This window comes from Ovis canadensis, chromosome 3 (genome assembly GCF_042477335.2).
Source record: "Ovis canadensis isolate MfBH-ARS-UI-01 breed Bighorn chromosome 3, ARS-UI_OviCan_v2, whole genome shotgun sequence".
Classification (NCBI taxonomy): domain Eukaryota; kingdom Metazoa; phylum Chordata; class Mammalia; order Artiodactyla; family Bovidae; genus Ovis; species Ovis canadensis.
The window spans coordinates 221,520,183-221,540,057 of record NC_091247.1 but is presented as its reverse complement, the minus strand read 5'-3'; the positions used below and the strand labels follow the sequence as shown (position 1 = coordinate 221,540,057).

Below are 19,875 nucleotides of genomic sequence, written 5' to 3'. Positions count from 1 at the left end.
AGGGTTCTTCCCAGCTTCCTTAGCGGGACGCAGGGGACCAAGACGCCTGGCTGGTTGCCGTGGCAACGGCCGCATCCTCAGGCGGGGAGACCTCCAGTGAAATTCAGTGGACTACAAACCTCGACAGGTTCCCTTTGACATTTTCAGCACCCCGTGTTAGGGTGCTGTGACTCCTCAACTAGAATGACTGTCCTGGCTGGAAGGATCCTTCGAGATGCCAATCTAATCTGAGTTTTGCAGGCCAGGAAACTAAGTGCCAGTAAGGGGAAGAGATTTTGTCCAGAGCCTTCTACAGTTGCAATAAGATCCAGATCTCAACCCTGAGACGCCTGCCACCTAGTCCAGCGCCTTCTAACACCTGCACACCTCTGGTCAGTGGCTCTGCTACGGACAGATTGGATTCCCTTCCTTTCCCTTTACAAACCTCCTTTCTCCAAATGCAAACTAAAAGCACCGGGCCAGATGCTTTCTATGATATTTAGTAAAAGACGCCTCACACTCCCTCTCCTTCCTTAGTCCTGAGGAGCTGCCCCCTTGGGATCACACTGAAGGTCACAGCCCTTGTGTACCTGAGGTTCTGAAAATGCCATCAGTGCTTCGCAGCCTACAAGTCCAAATCTCCTCTCCCCACCAACCTCTGCTGCAGTATTGTGTATAGTAAGTTCCCTGGAGGGGTTGGGACTCCCAGAGCCCCAGCCCTAGCATCTGCCTCATCCAGGAAGCATGGGACCAGGCCAGTCCAGATTCCTCCAGGGGCAGTGGAGGAAGGAGAGATGCAGAAATGATTATCCACATATCCTATGCCCTGATGGGAGCCCCACCCTCTCCTTCAGGAGCTATGAGTGTTGGCAGTTGTGCAGAGTACCACAATAGCAACAACTTTTCCATGTACCCTTGGCTCCGCCATTAAGATTACTTTCACAGGATTTCAAAGTTCACCTTGATCCTATGAGAGAAGAGCAAGTACTGTCAGCTACATTGTGTAGGTAAGGAAACTGAGGCTCAGAGAGACACTGCCCCTTGTCTCCCAGGTGGTTGGTAGCAGAGCTAGGGCTGGTATTTCCAAGTCCTATTTGCAGGCCAGAATTTCTATTCTAAAAATGAGCAGTCTCCAAAGCCAGATTATTTAATGTGGATTGTGGCTCTTCCACCTCACAGTAGCCCTAGCTCATTCCCAGATGCTGCCATCTTGAAGCTGGGGGATCTTGGGCAAGTCACTGCCTGAGTCTGAGTTCAGATATCTGTAGACTGGGGACAGTGGTTCTCCCAAAAGTGCTTGTAAGGTCAAGATAAAAAGGAGAAACAGGGAATACCCTGGTGGTCCAGTGGCTAAGACTCTGCACTCCCAATACAGGGGGCCTGAGTTCAATCCCTGGTCAGGGAACTAGATCCCATGTGCCACAACTAAGACCGTACGCAGCCAAATAGAGAAAAATAAATATATTTTTAAAGGAGAAACCGATGTGAGTGCTTTGGAAGCAATTCGCATGACACAGATGTCACTCAAGTCTCTTGAGCCCCCACCCCGCCCCTGGCCAGCCCACTCCAGTCCCTCTTCCCAAGGGAGGACAAAATGCCTAGCCTCCTCTCTTTTCTTCCTCGACTTCCCTGTCTCCCAGGCCCAGCTCTAATCCACCTGTCGCAGACAGCCTTACCAGACAGTCCTGGCTCACAGATCTTGTCTCTTTTTCTGAGCCCCTGAAACAGTTGTTATTTGGATCATTCACTTGGCAATTAACTGTGTGTCATCTTGTGAAATCCCTTCATGGCTTCCCTGAGTCAATTCTGTGTTGATTCACTTATCACATGTTTGAATTTTGCCTGGGGAGTTCTATTCTCCTTTAAAATTGGGGCTTAGGGTTCCTGTCTTGACAAACCATAAACTTCTTCTCCCTATGTCTCTTCTTCCTGAGTTCCTTTTCTGTCCTGACTTTATTGTCCCTGGCACATCCCCCCTTCCATAGGATGCCAAGAGGCCAACAACAGGTGTCACTGTGACAAACTTGAAAAAGAAAATCAGGGTGATTTGTAATACATGTTCCTGTGAAAATACAATGATTCACTTTTTATTTATCAGTGGATGGCTCTCCTGGGTCTGACCATACAGCTTGGGAACCTGTTCCAGCCAATCCATGGGGTCAGGGTGGGACCACGAATTCATTTGAACGGAAAGAAAGTGTGAGTACCTTGTTCCATCGCCATAGTAAGCACTTCTTGTCTTTCCAGCTGGACAGGAAGTCCCTGGGGGCAGATCTTGTCCTTCTCTGTATCTCCCGCAGAGCCTGGCACAGCACTTGGCTGCAGGCGACGTGCCATAATCGTAGCTGTGGTTTTTCCTATGAGATGGGGTGTTCTTTGGGCCCTGTAGGAGAAGGCTGGGATGGGCAGAGAGGGAGAGCGATGAGAAGGGCCTGAACCTGGATGGTGGCAGTGGCCAAGCTTCCTCCACAGGGCTGGAATCGCCAGATTGAGTCTAGGTCCTGCATTTGAAATGTGTGTTTTTAACAAGCAGCAGCATCCACACACAGAAGCTTTACCACAGACCACAGCTCTCCCAGCCCAAGATGGTCCCAACTCAGATCTGAGTCTGTGGTTTCTGAGCTTGGAGTTCTCAGGCACACCAACCTTTGGCTCTGAGACGATGCCTGGGGAATGGGGATGATGACCCCCCCACCCGAGATAGAAGCAATGAAGATGAAAAAGCAAGAAACGAGCTTGAAAATGCCTTAGGAGTGATTCACTTGGCACAGACATCAGAGGTTTTTATTGTTTTTCCTCATGATCATTTTGCCCAACTCCTTCAGAAGGTTGCTCAGACCCCTGCATCAGACTCGCCTGGGAAATATGTCATATACAGGCTCCCAGGCTCTGTCCCCAGGGAAGAGGGGACCCTGAAGGCTGCATTTCACAAAGCTCTGTGGGTGGCTTCAGTGCCTCCTGCAGTTTGAGGACCACCATGTCACAGGCTCAGAATGGACTGTCTGTACATCCTTAGGGTGGGTCTATTCAGCTACACCACCAATCCCTACCCTGCGGGCCTCGCCATCTAGAGGGGCTTCTGCCCTGGCCAAAGGCCAGTGAAGGGTTCCTGGAGGAACTGACAGCTGAGTGCTGAAGGAGATGCTGGCGGGACCCAGGTGGAGAAAAGCGGGAGAGTGACCCAGGCAGAGGACATAGCTGGTGCAGGCGGCAGGGGGTGCAAGGCACAGTCCCCCACTCTCAGAGAATCACAGTGTGGCGGGGGAGACAGGCAAGTGAGCGCAGTGACAGGCGTGATGAGACCACCGCCAAGTCCTGCCAAGAGGACGGGAACTCCCTGTCCCTCTCCTGCTATTCCAGAGATCATCCAGGTAGGTGGGTGACCCCTGGCCCAGCCCGGCCACTGAAAGCGGTGTGACTCAAGGCAAGTCCTCTCTGGGCCTAGATCTCCTCCATGATTCTGTTTTTCAAGTTCTGAGCCTCAGATTCAATCGGGGAAAAGCCTACCCCCAACAACCCCATTGGAGGAGGAGAAAGGGACAACAGAGGAGGAAATGGTTGGATGGCATCACCAACTTGATGGACAAGAGTTTGAACAAGCTCCGGGAGTTGGTGATGGACAGGGAGGCCTGGCGTACTGCAGTCCGTGGAGTCTCAAAGAGTGGGACACGATTGAGCAACTGAACTGAACTGAACTGAACCACCTCATATTCCTGGGGAAGTGCTGTCACCCAGTGGCCATTTGGAGAAAAACTTCCTGGGGAACCAGAACCCCCATTCTGCCACCCCTGTCAGTATCACTGCCCCGCCTGGCTCAGGGCTGGCTGGGCAGTCGTTGTAGTCTGTGGGGGATGGGTGCTGAGCTGTGCCCGACGTGCCCACTCCTCAGTGTTGCCATGGCCCCAGCTCCAAGGCCTGACTCCTCACTGACTCACCGCTGGCATCACGGGCCCGTGGAAAGGTCAGGGAACCAGGGGTGGGTGGAATTGGATTCCGTTCATCAGCAGCATAGAGATTTAGAGGATGGGTTTTAAAAGCAAACAGATGATTGCAGTATTACTAATAGCCAACATATATTGGGCATCTCCACATCAGGGGACAAGAACAGCAAGGTCCTGCCCTGCCAGAGCTCACATGAGTGGGAGAGGCAGGCATTGGTCCCAGTGACATCACCTACTTCAGAGCGCGGAATGGGTCCCCAAAATAAAAGGAGAGCCCAGTAGGAAGGGCTTGACTGCAGACTCGTGGGAGCTGATGGGTGGGCAGGACAGAGCACTGGCTCCACGGCAGCTGTGTAACCCTGGAAATGTCCCTTGACCTCTCTGAGTCTTAAAAAGGGTAAAATGTGTATCATAAGAGCCCAAGTGTTGATTTCAAATTTCAGTCCATGACCAGAACTCTCCTTGCCCACACCCCTCCAAGGTGTTCCCATCACAGAATAAACCTCCGGTCCTTACCTAGAGAGCTGGGTCTGGCTGCTTCTCCCTTTTCACATTCTGTTCCAGAGCCTCTGGCGGCTTGTGTTCTGGAACGTGCTGGAATGTTTCCACCTCAGGGCCTTTACTCCTGTAGTTCCCTCTGTCTGGAACATTCTTCCCCCAGGTATGCTCACTCCCTCATTTCATCCGTATCTCTATGTCCCTGTTAGTTTCTCCAGGAAGCCCTCCAGGGGCGCCAACTAAGCCACAGCCCTCTGCTCGTCTCTTTCAGAACACCAGCTCGTCTCCCGCCTGGACCCATAGCACACTTTGGTTTACCCATGTGTTTGCTTGTCAACTGGCTTCTTGTCTTTTTTTCCCAAGCTGCAAGTTCCTGGAGGGCAGGAACCTGGCCTGTTTAGGCCACGCCTCTATCATCAGCACCCAGCATGTAGTACATTCAGTGAAGACCCGGTGAAGGAATGAATCGCTGTGTCACCCAGAGCAGGAACCCAGAGACCAGGCAGTGGTCAGAGATCATAGAGGCCTCCAATTTTAGAGTCAGGACCCCAGACCCTATCAGCCTAGCACTGGGGGGCCATGGGAACCTAGCCAAGGAGGGACAGAGCAGTTAGATCTGTGTGCTGGAGGGCATGGGCTGCCAGCTGCAGCAGATTGAGGGAACCAGGGAGTCCTGGCATTGGTGGGGAGATGGGAGGGGTGGCATTGCCTTCCCCTCCTTGAGTCTGAAGCACGTGGGGGTGGGGAACAGGGTGCAGGGGCTGCTTTACTGGGAAGCCATCTGCTGGGGGCCAGATCCCCCCAGGGACAGGAAACCCTCTCCCATCAGGGCAGCCATGGGTGAGGAGGGAGTCAGCCTGCTCCAGGCATTTGCATCCTTCCAGAGGACTTTCTCCAGCTTTGATGGCACCATGGCCTCCATTCCTTGGGCACCTCTCTCCTCTCTTCTCAGCTGCCTCCTCCAGTTGGCTAGTGGTAGGATGTGGGCTGCCACGGGGCCCTGAGTTCTCCCAGCAAAGCAGCTCTCTTCCTGGCTCTTCTTGGCATGTAATGGGCCGACCCCTGACCTCCCTGCTGTCTCCCCCCACCTAGTGCTCTGCCTCCCGGGTTAGGTCAGTGATGAAAGCTGGTGGGAGCCCTGAGGGGGCGGCGGGGGGCAGACAGTGCCTGATTGTTCTCCACCCCTGGTAGCTCGGCACGCTGGCTGCCAAGGGACTGACTTTTGCTCTGTTTCTCTCTTTCACCAGGCCAGGGGTTCTCAGACTCAACAAGTGGGAAGTTAATTCCCATGCAGATCCAAAAACACCTCTAGAGGTGATATAGATTACCAGTTCCTGCATGAGGGCGCAGGGTTCAGATACAGGGCTGGGAGGCCAGGTAGGACCCCGCTTTGGGAAGAGCGTGGGACCTTAGGCATCCCTGGCCCTCGTGGAGTTCCACCAGGTGTGAAATGGCATCTCAGGATGCTAAGAGCAAAGCCAGCGCCACGGGAAGGTGTGGGGACGGCACGTGACTCAGCTGTGACTGTCTTCTCCCTGCTTGCCCCTCTGACCTGCCCTCCCCCAACCCCGCCCTCCATCTCCATACATGTCAGGTCTGTGTCAGGCTCTCTGTTCTCTCCCATCAGTCTAGCTGTCTGTCTTGCACCAATAAATACCACACTGGCCAAATTGCTAGAGCTTTTCTAATAAGCCTGGCTAGTCAGCAAGCCGGAGAAGGCAGTGGCAACCCACTCCAGTACTCTTGCCTGGCAAATCCCATGGACGGAGGAGCCTGGTAGGCTGCAGTCCATGGGGTCACTAGGAGTCGGACACGACTGAGCAAATTCACTTTCATGCATTGGAGAAGGAAATGGCAACCCACTCCAGTGTTCTTGTCTGGAGAATCCCAGGGACGAGGGAGCCTGGTGGGCTGCCGTCTCTGGGCTCTCACAGAGTTGGACACGACTGAAGCGACTTAGCAGCAGCAGCAGCAGTCAGCAAGCACCCCTACCTTATTCTTCAGGAGTATCTCAGCTATTCTGAGTGCTTTGCCCTTTCTTACTGCTTTCATTTTCTTTTTTCTTACAGCTTTTAGAATCCTCTTGACAGGCACCACCAAAACCCTGTCGGGGTTTGATCCAGACTGAATTGAATCTAGACATTAATTTGGGAAGAGCTGACAGTCTTAAGACATTGAACCTCCTTATGCAAGTTTGTGGCTGTCTCTCTGCGTTTATTTCAGTTTCTTTATTTTACTTTTTATTAAGTAAAATTTCAAATGCACAAGATTAGAGAAAAAAGAATGATGAAGCTCTTTTGCATCCAGCACCAAGCTTTATCAGTTAAATCTTGCAACTGCTGTATCTCCAGCCATAACCCTGTCCACTCCCATCCCTCTATTCATTTTTTTTCCAGCTACTCTTTAGGGGTCTTCATGAATGTCTTCCCGTAATGGTTTTTTTGGTCTCTTTTCCTTTTTAAATAATTATAGATTGACAAGAAGTTGCAAAAATAGTATAGTTCCCCCCCATGGTGACATCTTATATAACCATGACACTTTATCAAAGCAGGAAATTGACGCTGGTACCATCCACAGACCTTGTTAAAATTTCACTAATTTTCCTTGTATTCTTGTGTGTGAGTGTGCGTGTGCATGTGTGTGTAGGTCCATGCAGTTTCATCACCTGTATGGATTCATATAGTCACCACCATGATCAAGATACAGAATACTGTCCCACAAGACCCCTCATGTTACTCGTTTATAGCAACCCTTATATCCCTGCCCATCTCCTCCAGCCACTAATCTGTGCTCCATCTCTATGCTGTGGTCATTTTGAGAACATCACAGTAATGAAACCACAACCTTTCGAGACAGATTCCTTTCACTCAATGTAATTCCCTCGAGCACCATCCAGATCATCACATGTATTGGCTGTTAATTCCTTTTTGTTGCCAAGTAGTATTCTGTGATATGGACGTACCAGTCTGTTTAACCATTCACTTACTGAAAGGCACTTCGGTTGCTTCCAGTTTTTAGCTACTACCAACAAAGTGGCTGTGTACAGTCATGTACACATGTTATTGAGGATGTGAGTTTTGGGGTGGCATTGTCTTTGTTTGTTTTGACTGTGCCATGTAGCATGTGAGAACTTAGTTTCCTGATCAGGGATCAAACCTGTCCCCCCTGCGTTGGAAGTATGGAGTCTTAACCACTGGACCACCAGGGAAGTCCCATGGATATGAGTTTTTGTTTCTTTATAATAAATGCCCAGAAGTGGGGTTATATGATTGATGGACATCTTGTTTTTTAAAAAACTACCAAACTATTTTCCAGGGTGGTTATACCTCGGTAATATTTTATGCTCATCTCTGTAAATATTTTGTTATATTTCATCTTTGTTAATTATCGTTAAATGGAGGATTTTTTAAAATTATATTTTCTTTGCTCTGTTGTTTATAAAGCAATTATTTTTGTTGATATGATTTACACACCAAAAAATTCACCATTTTGAAGTGTATAAGTCAGTATGTAGTCACGAGGTTGCACAACCATCACCTCTATCAAATTCCTGAATATTTTCATGAAACCTATATCTGTTAGCAGTCACTCCTCATCTCCCGTCCCTGGCAACTTAATCTACTTTCTGTTGCTATGGGTGTGCCTACTCCAGGCATTTCATATCAATGGAATCATTGGCCTTTTGTGTCTGGCTTCTTTCATTTAGCTTCGTGTTTTCAGGGTTCATCCATCCACATGTTGTAGCTTCAGTTGTTTTTTGATATTGATTTGATATAGGAATACCCTATTTCTAGCTGTGAAATTTCCTTCATAGTTCTAATAATTTGCCTCTGGATTATTTTGGATTCTCTATATAGACAATCATATCACCTGAAAAAAATCCCAGTTTTACTTTTCTTATCCAATCCTTGTATCTTGTTGTTTTTGCTTTTTCATGTCTTACTGCCCCAGCTAGGACCTCAAGTACAGTGTTGACTAGATGTATGGATGAGCCAACTTGTCCCTGACTTAGTGAGTGTATCTATTGCCCCTTTAAGAACAATGCTTGTGCTGCTTTTGCAGGTAATTTTTTTATCAGTTTAAGGAAGTTCCTTTCTATCCCGAGTTTGCAAAGACATTTTTATTGAAAGTCGATGTTGAGATTTAGTGCCAGTGCTGAGACGATCATGAGTTTTCTCCCTTATTAGTGTGATGAATGAAATTATAGACTTTAAAATGTAAAACCAGCATTACCTTTCTAGGATAAACCAAATTCTGTTATGCGGTATATATCCTTTTTACTCCTTGCCAGATTTGTTTTGCTAATATCTTACTTAGGGCTCTCGCATTGAATTTCACAAGCGGGAAATGGTCTGTAACGTTTCCTTTGAATGTTCTGTGTAAATAGAAAGGAACCATCCCCAAGTCTAATGTGTGTCTCTCAGAATCTCGGACCCTGTCCCTGTCACTCTCTCAGGGTCCCCCTCTGTCCCTCCCCAGACACACTGCTTTAGCTCGGGGAGTGCTCCCGCGGGGGGCAGAAGACAGAGGCGCCACTTGAACGAGACAGCCTGGAAACCTGGGGCCTCAAGCTTTGGGAGGGACATGGAGCTGAGATTCCCCAAGGGGAATCCAGCCAAGGGGTCTACGCGCCTGGGCCCCTCATTGAAGAAGAAGGCTTAAGGGAAATCTTCCATCCCTTTCTCCATGGGGAGGGAGAAAGCCCTCCAGAGGAAGTGGCTGGAAGGGGGCAGGGGGCAGGGGTTAATGGTGGCATTGTGCTCAGGGCTGACGGATGGCTGGCCTGTCAGTGGCAGTGGCCCAGCCTTAGCAGCCCCAGGGAGATCCCCTCCCCCTCCCAGTCATCCTCTGAGGGAGAGGGCCCTGCTGGCCTTTGATAATGGCTGGGGGCCGCCTTCCCTGCTGTGGGGTCACTGGGCCATTCTCTTTGGTGGGGCCTGGTCTGTGGAGGCCCAGAATGCACTCTCCACTCTGGCCTGCCCATCAGGCGCTGCAGGTGGCCAGAGTGGGCGTCCTGTCCCAGGGCCCTTTGCTTCACTGGATCTCAGGCACCCAACACAGGCCATCCCGTGCCAGCCCTGCCTGTCTTGTGGATGACTGTGTCTCAGAAGGGATCTGGTGAAATCCAGCTCCTTGACATCTGGGGCAGGGAAATGAGGTTATGACTTGTCAAGGCTCCCGTGGGAGCAGAGAGATAACCGGTCCTAGGACTTTCTGCTCAAATGTGCCTGGACTGGGGCCAGGTTGATGCTGAGATTAATTAGACAGTCTGCCCTCAAGGGGCTCAGAGGCTGAGAAGAGGGGAGTCATCACGGGTACAGAGAAATATAAGTGTGGTAAATGCAGCAAGCACAGAACCCTGTGGGTGCAGAAAAGGGACCACTAGCCCAGCCAGGCAGTCAGGAAGGCCTCCAGGAGGAAATGATGCTGGAGGCTGATTTTCAAAGAGTGAGTAGAAGTTACACCAAGGAAGGCAAGGACAGCGGGGAAAGGCATCCAGGCAGAGGGAAGAGCGTGAGCAAAAGCACAGAGTAAACGGGTAGGGGCGTGTGAGCCGCAGCAGTTCGGTGCTAAGCAGGAGGGTCAGCAGGGCCGGATTTTCTGGGGCCTCACATGCCCAGATGGCTAGACTTGGCAGTGTGGAGAAGCTAACAGCCAGGTTCTAATCCTGCCTTCTTGGCAACCATCCATCCTTTGGTCATTCAGCTCACTGAGCAGCAGTGTGACCTTGGGCAGATCTCTTCCTCTGGCATAGCCTCCCACAAACACACTCTGCCCTGGGCTGCCCCGTCTGCCTGAGGTTATCCAGCATCAATTTCAGGGTGGACAACAGGAGGTCTGTTTCTGCCGCAGCATCACTGGACCACATCAGTCCCGGCTGGCCTAACGGGGACTTCCTGTTACAGGAAAAAAGTAACCCTGTCTCTGTTAGTGGGATCTTCTGTTACTTGTTGTCAAATGCTCTCCTGGTTCAAGCTCCTTTTGTTGCTCAGTCACTAAGTCATGTCCGACTCTTTGCAACCCCATGGACTGCAGCGCATCAGGCTTCCCTGTCCCTCACTATCTCCCTGAGGTTGCTCACACTCGTGTCCATTGAGTCGGTGATGCCATCCAACCATCTCATCCCCGGTTCCCTCTTTTCCTCCTGCCCTCAATCTTTCCCAGCATCGGGGTCTTTTCCAATGAGTCTTTCTTCATATCAGGTGCCCAAATTATTGGAGCTTCAGCTTCAGCATCAGTCCTTCCAATGAATATTCAGAGTTGATTTCCTTTCAGATTGACTGGTTTGATCTCCTTACTGTCCAAGGGACTCTTCAGCACCACTCTTGATGTTTGAAAGCATCAATTTTTCGGCACTCAATTCTCTTTATGGTTCAACTCTCACATCCGTACATGACTACTGGAAAAACCATAGCTTTGACTATACAGACCATTGTCGGCAAAGTGATGTCTCTGCGTTTTGATGCCTCAAACTGAAGAACAGAGAGTATAAAATACACTCGAAGAACTTACACATCCACATAAACATTTTTTCAGAGAAATGAGACTTTCTCTTAAATACAAGATACACTTTTTGCTTTCATTTCAAATAACTTTAAAACTTGAACGTATTTAGTGTAGAAATTTGGAAATAAAATAAAGAACAAGTACTAAAAATTTAAAAATCACCAGCCAGAAATAAATAAGGTTAGAATTTGGGGGTGTTTTCTTTCTACTTTCTCCTTATATGTCTTTAAATGAAGTCAAGCTCACGGCATTTAGTTTTTTCTTTTTTCTTTTTATTGATGTAACATACAGGCACGTATTTTATATCCTGATTTTATGTTATACCGAAGTGTTTCCTATGTAATTACAATTTTTTGCTAAGTGTCATATTTACTGGCTACATCATATTCTGTCATAGGAAGTGCTATAATTCATTTCAACAAGCTCCAAGGGACTGCTGAGCACTGAGGTGGTGGCCAGTTGCAGTAGACATCTGTGGGCATAAGTCCTTATTTATACCTAGTTTGCTTTAACAAAATGTCCTACAAATTCAGCCTCCCCCTCTTCCCAACCCAGGAATCAAACACGGGTCTCCTGCACTGCAGGCAGATTCTTTACCAACTGAGCTATGAGGGAAGTCCGTAGTCTTTACCACAAACCCTCTTAGCAAATGTTTAGATTTTTGCAACCATTTCTCTTTCTCCCTGTATATTTCTTCTTTTTAAATATTTATTTTTGACTGCACTGGGTCTCAGTTGCCCCACACAGGATCTTTGATCTTCATTGCAGCGCGCGGGAGCTTTAGTTGTGGCACATGGCATCTACTTCCTTGACCAGGGATCGAACCTGGGCCCCCTGCATTGAAAGCACAGAGTCTTAGTCACTGGGCCACTAGGGAATTCCTGCCCCTGCATGTTTCTAATGATCTTCTCTTATTCTGCTCTGATCTAGGAAATCAAAGCTCTAAGGTATCACAGTCACATCAAAAAGGAGAAGAAATAGACACCGAGTGGGCCCGTGAGGGGCTCCCCAAGGAGAAGTGCCTGATGGGGGTGGGAGGACTCCAGCAAGGCCCCTCCGAGCCTCAGTCTCCTGAGACAATGACAGGCGCTCCGCCTCCCTCATGGGAGCCAGGCCCCACGGAGGTCCCGAACGCAGGGCTGGCCTGGTCTCCCTGCCGGCCTCCTGCATCAGAGAGACAAGGCCTGAGGTCTAGAGTCGGGGGTGGGGATGCAGCAGTGCTGAATGGACCCCAACACAGAAGGGGCGCGGTGGCCTGCCCACAGCCACTGCCTCGCCTGCTCTTCAGATACCCCACGCCCCGCTCACACCCAGGGGACCCCGGAGCCTCTCCAGGCACCTCCACCCATGGCTGGGACCACGGGCCAGTCGCAGCTCTGGGCACTGGGGCCGTTTGGATCCCCCCTTCTCAGTCAGGAGGCCTGAGTGTCTTCCTGCTGGTGACCACCATCAGTGTCGAAAGGGAGGGGTACCACTGCACCCCAGCCTTCACTTCGCACCCTCTCGGCCTCCTGGTCTCCCAGCAGACACTGGAGCCCTCTTATGGGAAAGGCTGAGGTATGAGGCTTCCAGGTGAGCTGTTGATTGGGGCTCTCACTCCTCCAGGAAGACCCAACCGAGGCATTTTCCCACCCTCAGCCCTCCCCAACCTCCACCCCCAAAGTCAAGGGCAGCGAGCCTCCAAAACCTGCTGGTGGAAGGTCAGCTGCTTCCTGAGGTGGAGAAATCTCCATCCAGGGGCCTGGATGTCCAGGTCTAAAAACACTCCTTGCTTCTCTGAGATCTCTCCCAAAAGGGCCCATCCACCCACAGGGCTGGGTCCCCCGCAAGTGTGGACCAGGTCACCAGGGAACCTGGACTGACTAACGCCAAAGAATGTCCAGGTGTCAGCCCCGGACCACTGGGAGTAAATCAGTGCTGCAGACGGCATCCTTCTCCAGCTTCTCGTCCAAACTTCTCACCCAAACTGCCTCTGCCCCACGCCCGGGCTTCCCTGCCCCTCTGTCCTCCTTCCAGCTCCCGAAGCTCCCCTGCCCCTCCAAGCCCTGCCTCCTCCTCCTGCTGAGTGTCTTTTTCTCTCTCAGCTTTTTTTGTGTGTATCACCGGATTCTCCTTCTGGAGTATAATTGTTTTGCAGGGTTATGTGAGTTTCTGCTGCGTAACAAAGCTCTATGTATACGTACATCCCCTCCCTCCCACACCAAGCTGAGCTCTCTGTGCTACACAGCTGGTTCCCTCAGCTTTGGCGGTGGTTTAGTTGCTCAGTCGTGTCCAGCTCTTGTGACCCCATGGACTGTAGCCCTCCAGGCACCTCTGTCCATGGGATTTCCCAGGCAAGCATACTGGAATTGGTTGCCATTTCCTTCTCCAGGGGATCTCCCCAACCCAGAGATCGCACCCAGATCTCCTGTGTTGCAGGCGGATTCGTTACCGACTGAGCCACCAGGAAGCCCGCTCTATTGATGTGTAACTCACGTCCTGCACAAGTCACATTTTTAAAGTGCACAATTCAGTGTTTTTTAGTGTATTTATAGAGCTGTACAACCATCATCAGCGCTATCATTTCAGAACATTTTCATCACCCCCAGAAGGAAACCCTGTACCCTTCAGCCATCATTTTTCAATTCCCTAGCCCTAGGTAACCATAGTTTACTTTCTGTCTCTACAGAGGTACCTGCTCTGGACATTCTAGACCAAACTCTTGCCCTGTTTCCCCCTCTATAAAGCAGGGGCGGTGATGGTTCCTCCTCACGGGGTTTGGTGAGAATTTAAATAACACCTGGACTTAGGATCATGTTTGATGCAGAGTAGACGCTGTATAAAGTCTGCTATCGACATCATCTCCAGGGCCTGGGCTCCTCCGCCCACCCACATGCCTTCCACTTGCCCTGTGAGCTCATTTCCCCCTCATCCAGACCCCCAGCCTAGACGCCAGACCTCCCTGGCATCCCCACCCAGACATCCCAACAGCCTCTCAGACTGAGCATTTCCTTCCTCCCCAAGCCAGCCTGTCCTTCCCATGCCGTGCCCCTCACTCAGGAAATGGAATGACCGTCCACCTAGTCAGACCAGACACAAGGGGCACCCCTCCCCACCTGGCCCATCAGTCCGACTGTGTCCTCCCCACTCTCCCTCCCCTGGTGGTCACCCCGACCTGCCTCCATCTCCAGCTTAGTGGTCACGAGCTGGGCTCTGATGTCTAATGCTGGGCTTTTGTGTCCAATGCAGTTCTGTCCCCCACTCACTGGCCAAGGAGCCTCAGGCAAGTCACCTCACCTGTCTAAGCCTCAGATTCCTGGACAATAAAATCGTTGTTGTTCAGTCACCAAGTTATGTCCGACTCTTTGCAACCCTGTAGACTGCAGCACGCCAGGCCTCACTGTCCCTCGGTAGATGATAAAATAAAAATGTCCTATAAAAGAATGCCTTCGCCAATCGCTTGTCTTGAGGACTGTATGAATAAAATATATGAAGACTGTGTCTAATATATAAGCATTATTGTTGCTGTTAATATTACTCTCTCCCCTAGGTGACTCCACTGCTCCTGAGCCCGGTCCCCACCTCCACCTTGCCCACAGCACCTCCTGTGCCAGTCATGACAGGCTGACCATGTGCAGGACACCGAGGGAGCCCTCGCATGCCCTGCTTTCTTTAACCATCACGACATTCCCAGGAGGCAGATGCTGTTACCCTCATTTTACAAATAAGGAAACTGAGGCCCAAGGTCCCACAGCTGGGGTCAACCACTGCCTCCAGTGGCAATCACGTTGGTAATCATATATTGATGGAAAACATTTATCGAGACCCTACTGTGGATCAGTTACTGAGCTGAGTCACGTTAGTGACTTACCTTGCTAAGTCACTTTAGTCATGTCTGACTCTTTGCTACCCTATGGACTATAGCACTCCAGGCTCCTCTGTCCATGGGACTCTCCAGACAAGAATACTGGAGTGGATTGCCATACCCTCCTCCAGGGATCTTCCCAACCCAGGGATCGAACCCATATCTCTTACATCTCCTGCACCAGCAGGCAGGTTCTTTACCACTGGTGCCGCCTAGGAAGCCGGTTACTGAACTGGGTGCTGGGAAAACAGTCATAAACCCAGCATAGACCCAGCCCATAAGATCTTCCCAGAACACATATCAGACCCCTTTCAAATCCTTCAGTGACCATTCCACTGCCCTCAGGATGCAGTCCTTGTACCTTATCAGGGCACCCTGGGTCTTCAGGAGCCCTTCCTCCCTGCCCTCAGCAGTCTAGCTCTCCCACTGTTCCTGCCCCACCCTGATCCAGTGCACTGGCCTGGTGGGGCCTCCCCACCCCAACACACACCATTCACCTTCTTCCCAGACTCATCCCCAGCGCCAGCTCCTTTCCTGCCTTCTCCCTCCATTTCTTTGCCTGGTGAACTTTTATTCATCTGTTGAGGCTCCGGGCACAGTCACCTTCTCCAGGAAGCCTTCCTTCCCCAATCTTCCAGTCTAGATGAGATCCCAGGCCGCCTGTCTCCAGCATGCTGACCCTTTACTGATTTGTCTCTCTTCCTGGACTGTGGTTTCTGGAGGGCAAACCTGGGGGCCTCCGTCATGCCCCATCCATCACCAAGTCAACTGATTTTACCCGTCTCGCCAGGACCCAGAGGCCCCAGCCCAGCCCTGAGGTCACACCTGAGGGCACGCTGCTGACACTGTGTGCATGTTCCATGAGCAGTCACTTTGCTCTGTTTCACGTCACCATAAATGCTGGGACAGCGGGAAATGGACGAACTGTTGAATGGAGCATCTGAGCACAATCTCCCCAGGGTTCCAGCTTCTGTGATTCCAGACAAGGGGCCAGGGCTGTCGGGATCCTCCAGGCCTCTCAAGGGGTGGGTGGGTTGCAGCCCTGGAGAGAGATGACCAGGGCTGGAGTCACCTGGGTGAGCCCCAGGTCCTGGCTGGGCAGCCTCTCTGTGTCTCAGTTTCCTCATCTGAAAAATAGCGACTTCAACTCCTCCCAGCCTGCCTTGCAGGGCTGTCGGGAGGAGCCAGAGACTGTGTTCCCTGAGGGCAGGCTCTTCGGTACTGGCTTCCTGACACCCCCATCTCAGACACATTCTCTTTCATTTTCAAAAAGAAATTCCAGGAAACTTGGTTCTAGGCATTCTCTGGAGACCCACACCCATCTCAGTGTTTCCCGACCTGAGGGCTCTTTCTCGAGGAGGTTTTGGGAAGAGGGGAACATAGTTGGGTCCAGCTGAGCACCTGGTTGGGACACTCACCTGTGGAGCCTCAGTCTCCACCTCCGAAAGATGGGCCGTCACTCCCGGCCCGAGGCTGCTGTGCTGATGAAGTGAGATGGTACGTGAGAAGGCGACTTGTCTCAGCACAGGAGGGTGGCCTGGGGTGGAGGGCGGAGGTGCACCCCAGGACGGTACATCGCACCCCAGCGCCCCCACATCCTGCTCCCGGCTGCCTCCCCGAAGCCGCATGGCCGCCCACAATATGGCCGCCGCGGCCCCCCGGCCCCGCGCCCGCTCGCAGGGCGCCAGGGGAGGGAGGGCGCCACGGCCAGGCCACGGTCACTCCCGGTGTCCCGGGGGTGCAGCGCGGGGCGGGAGGCGCGGCCAGGAGGGAGTGGGGTGGGTGGCTGGGTGGGGGGCCGGGAAGAGCCAGGGAGAGGGGCAGGGAGGCGAACAAAAGGTCCCTTTGTGGCGCGGCCGCGAGAAGAGGAGCGCATTACCCAATGCCCAGAAGCCATGTTGGTAACAAGAGAACCATTCTCTGCCTCGCTTGGAAAACAACTTGGAGCAGAGAGAGACCGGGAGAGAGTTAACCCCATGGGCGCGGGGCACAGGGGCCCGAGGCCGCCGTGGGCGGCGGGAGGGAGCAAGCGCCCGCTGGGGGCCTTTCGGGCCCTGAGCCCGTGATTTCCTGTCTCCCAGGCCTGGCCTGCGGTCGGAGGATCCAGAGTCCCGACATGGCCGCTTGGCCGCGGCCCAGCAGCCTTCGGACAGGGGACTGGAGCCGTGGCTTCTGCTGCCTGGGCCTGGCCAGATGTGTGACCTCTGCCTGCTCCCAGCTTCAGGGCCTGGCCCACCCCGAGGGCACCCCCACCCCCCGACTCCGAGTCTGGACTCTACGCCTGCAGGTCCCAGGACTGGCCCTGGCTCCAGGGCCCCACGACCTCCACAAGCCTCCCTTGGCTGACAGGCGGCATAGTTCCTCCTCAGGAAGTCACTTCCATCTTTGCACAGTTTCGCTGTTAAGTTTTTCCTGAAACTTCATTAGATCTCTTTCAGCCTGTGCATCTTCTACCCACCAGTCCTGGTTCTCAGGCTCCTAGAGACCACATCTGGTAGGAAGGGGAAGGATACCAGAAGCAGCAGCTGCTGTGTTTGGGGCCCCTCACAGGCACTTCGGGGCCAGCCTGGTGGGAGTGAGCTGTGACCCTGTCTGCTGAGGCCACTTATTCTAAAAGCAGCTATCACAGGGCCACACGGAGGAGGCACCCCATGAATAAGCAGAAGAAAGAGGTCCTTCCTTCCTTCCATCCTTCCTTCCAGAAATACAGGCAGAGCCATGTGCCCAGCTCTGTCTTAGCTCTGGGACTCAGCAGTGGACCAAATAGACCACCCTGCCCCCAGGGAGTAGGCAATAAAAGAGCAAAGACACAAACTAATGGCAGGTGGCCACAGGCTTGATGGTGACAAATCTGGGCAAAGAGAAAGAGCGACAAGAGGAATAACTTTAGAAATGGTGGTCGGGGGAAGCCCCCGCAAGGCTCTGCCATTTCACAAAATCTGAATGGAGAGAGGAGGAACACTCAGGCAAAGAATGTCCAGGCACCGGGCACAGCGTGCCAGGGCCCTGAGGGGGACCGTCCTGGGGAGTCTGGGAAGAGCCAGGAGATCAGAGTGGCTGCAGCAGACATCAGGGGGTCGCGTCATGGGGAAGGATGGAAGAGCCCAGGCGCGTGGGTGCCCACAGGAGCTTGGAGCAAGGTTTGTGTGGTCAGAATTCCATTTCAACAAGGACTCTTTGGCTGCCTTGTGGGGAATGAACTGCAGGGGTCAAGGGTGAGAGCTGGACACCTAACGGGACTTTTGTCATACCCACCTAACTCCTGTGTGCTCCCCTCCTTAGCACTCCTCCTCCCCAGCTTGCCCACCCTCCCATCGTAGGTGCAACCATTCTCTGAGTAAATGTTGGCCCAGCACCTTCTAGGTGTTAAGAATGAGGCGTTTGGTCTTTGAGCCAGACAGGATCCTACAGAGAGCAAGGTTGCCCTGCGGGGGTGGGGGCAGTTCACAGTTGAAGGAGTCCCAGGCACCCGAAGGGGACCCAATAAAGGACAAGCCTTGCCTGTGGACCCCTAGTTAAAGAATGAAGGCTGGGCAGCTTTTGAAGCTTCACAAAGGGCTCTCAGGACCCTCCTCTCTCAGTCCCCCTGTGTTGTGACATCAGCAAACAGTCCAGAAACCCAGGGGCTCAGTGCCCTGGCTCCCACCTCAGGCAGGTCCCTGGCCTCCCAGAGCCTCGGTTTCCTCATCTGTAATACCGCATGGACCTCGCAGGTCTGCTGAGTACAACTCAGTCCTCAGGGGGCGGAGACAGGCTCTGAGAGGTGAATGATGGAGCTTGGTCACCAGTTGGAAGGGGCAGTACCTGCTGACCCCTAATGCCAGGCCCTTCCCTGCATCTCTGCGTGTTCCCGACACACCTGTGGGGCCTCAGCTCTGGCCCCTCTAAGGCCCAGAGCTGCGTGCTGGAGCAGGGCAGATACTACGGAAAGTAGTGACAGTATCGAGGGGCTTCAGGTGGCAGAGGGGCCAGTGGGTAGGAGTGAAAGTGTTAGTCGCTCAGGTGTGTCCAACTCTTTGTGACCCCATGGACTGTAGCCACCAGGCTCCTCTGTCCATGGGATTCTCCAGGCGAGAATACTGGAGTGGGTTGTCATTTCCTTCTCCAGGGGATCTTCCCAAGCCAGGGATCGAACCCAAGTCTCCCGCATTGCAGGCAGATTCTTCACTGTCTGAGCCATCAGCAGGTAGGACAGGGAGGCTGTGAGACCCAGAAGACAAAGCAAGACAGACTTGGGCGTTCCAACTGAACAGAAAGCACCCCAGCCCTGGCAGCCACCCTGGTAGGGTGAGAGAGAGGCCCCTTGTGATCCTGACTTCCCCCACCCCCACCCTGACTGGCTGTAAGCAGCCTGGCTTCTCAAGCCTCTGCATCTTCATTTGTCAAATGGGCCCCCTCCTCTCTGGTCCCAGAGGGTGGTGGCGAGGATCAGATGAGTGGGAAGCTGGGCACGCAGGGAGCCGGCGGGGCTTTATACTGGGTTCCTGCTGGCTTCCAGGCCTGTGCACTCCTGACAAAATGATCTAACATGGTGGATTTGTGCAACAGGCAGAGCTGCAGAGGAAAGAGGGAAAACAGGGGCAGGAGAGAGAGGGAATGGGGGAGGAAGGGGATAGGGGTTCCTGGAGGAAGTAAGTTGTGCGTATCATGAGGGATGGGAGGGTTTGCAAGGGCCAGGAGGCGAGGGAGGGCTTGTAGGCACAAAGACAGGAACAAGAAGGGCAGAGCCCTTGTTAGCAAGGTGGTGTGGGGCAGCTGGGGTTGGGATCCTGGGAAGTCCAGAGCCTCTAGGCCAGAGCTCGGAGATTCACCTCCACCCCTTCCAGCCTTGGGCTCAAAGAGCCGGATTTCCATCTCTGGCCTCTGCTCAAATCCTACCCTCCCTGTGGGACACACTCCCCATGCCTTTGCTGGTCAACCCATTGTTGAGAGCTGTATGGCAAAAAGACCCTCTCTGGGAAGTCCTCCCTGAGCCCCAAGCCAGGTTGAGAATCCCTCCCCTGGAAGTAGTTAGTGCTATCCCAACGGGAAAGAACTATTATTATACCCATTTTACAGAGGAGAAAACTCGGGCTCAGAGAGAGATCCTCATGGCTCAGGGGTGCG

The 19,875-nt window shown here is 52.5% G+C and overlaps 1 long non-coding RNA gene across 1 annotated transcript; it reads right to left on the bottom strand.

Annotated features, from left to right (window-relative positions):
• Positions 1-11,632: 11,632 nt before the first annotated feature.
• LOC138436099 (uncharacterized) lies at positions 11,633-16,268 on the bottom strand. Its single transcript, XR_011255332.1, has 3 exons — positions 16,188-16,268; positions 15,595-15,811; positions 11,633-11,759 (listed from the first exon to the last, which is right to left on the bottom strand). It is a non-coding gene; the product is annotated as an uncharacterized lncRNA (long non-coding RNA).
• Positions 16,269-19,875: the final 3,607 nt, after the last annotated feature.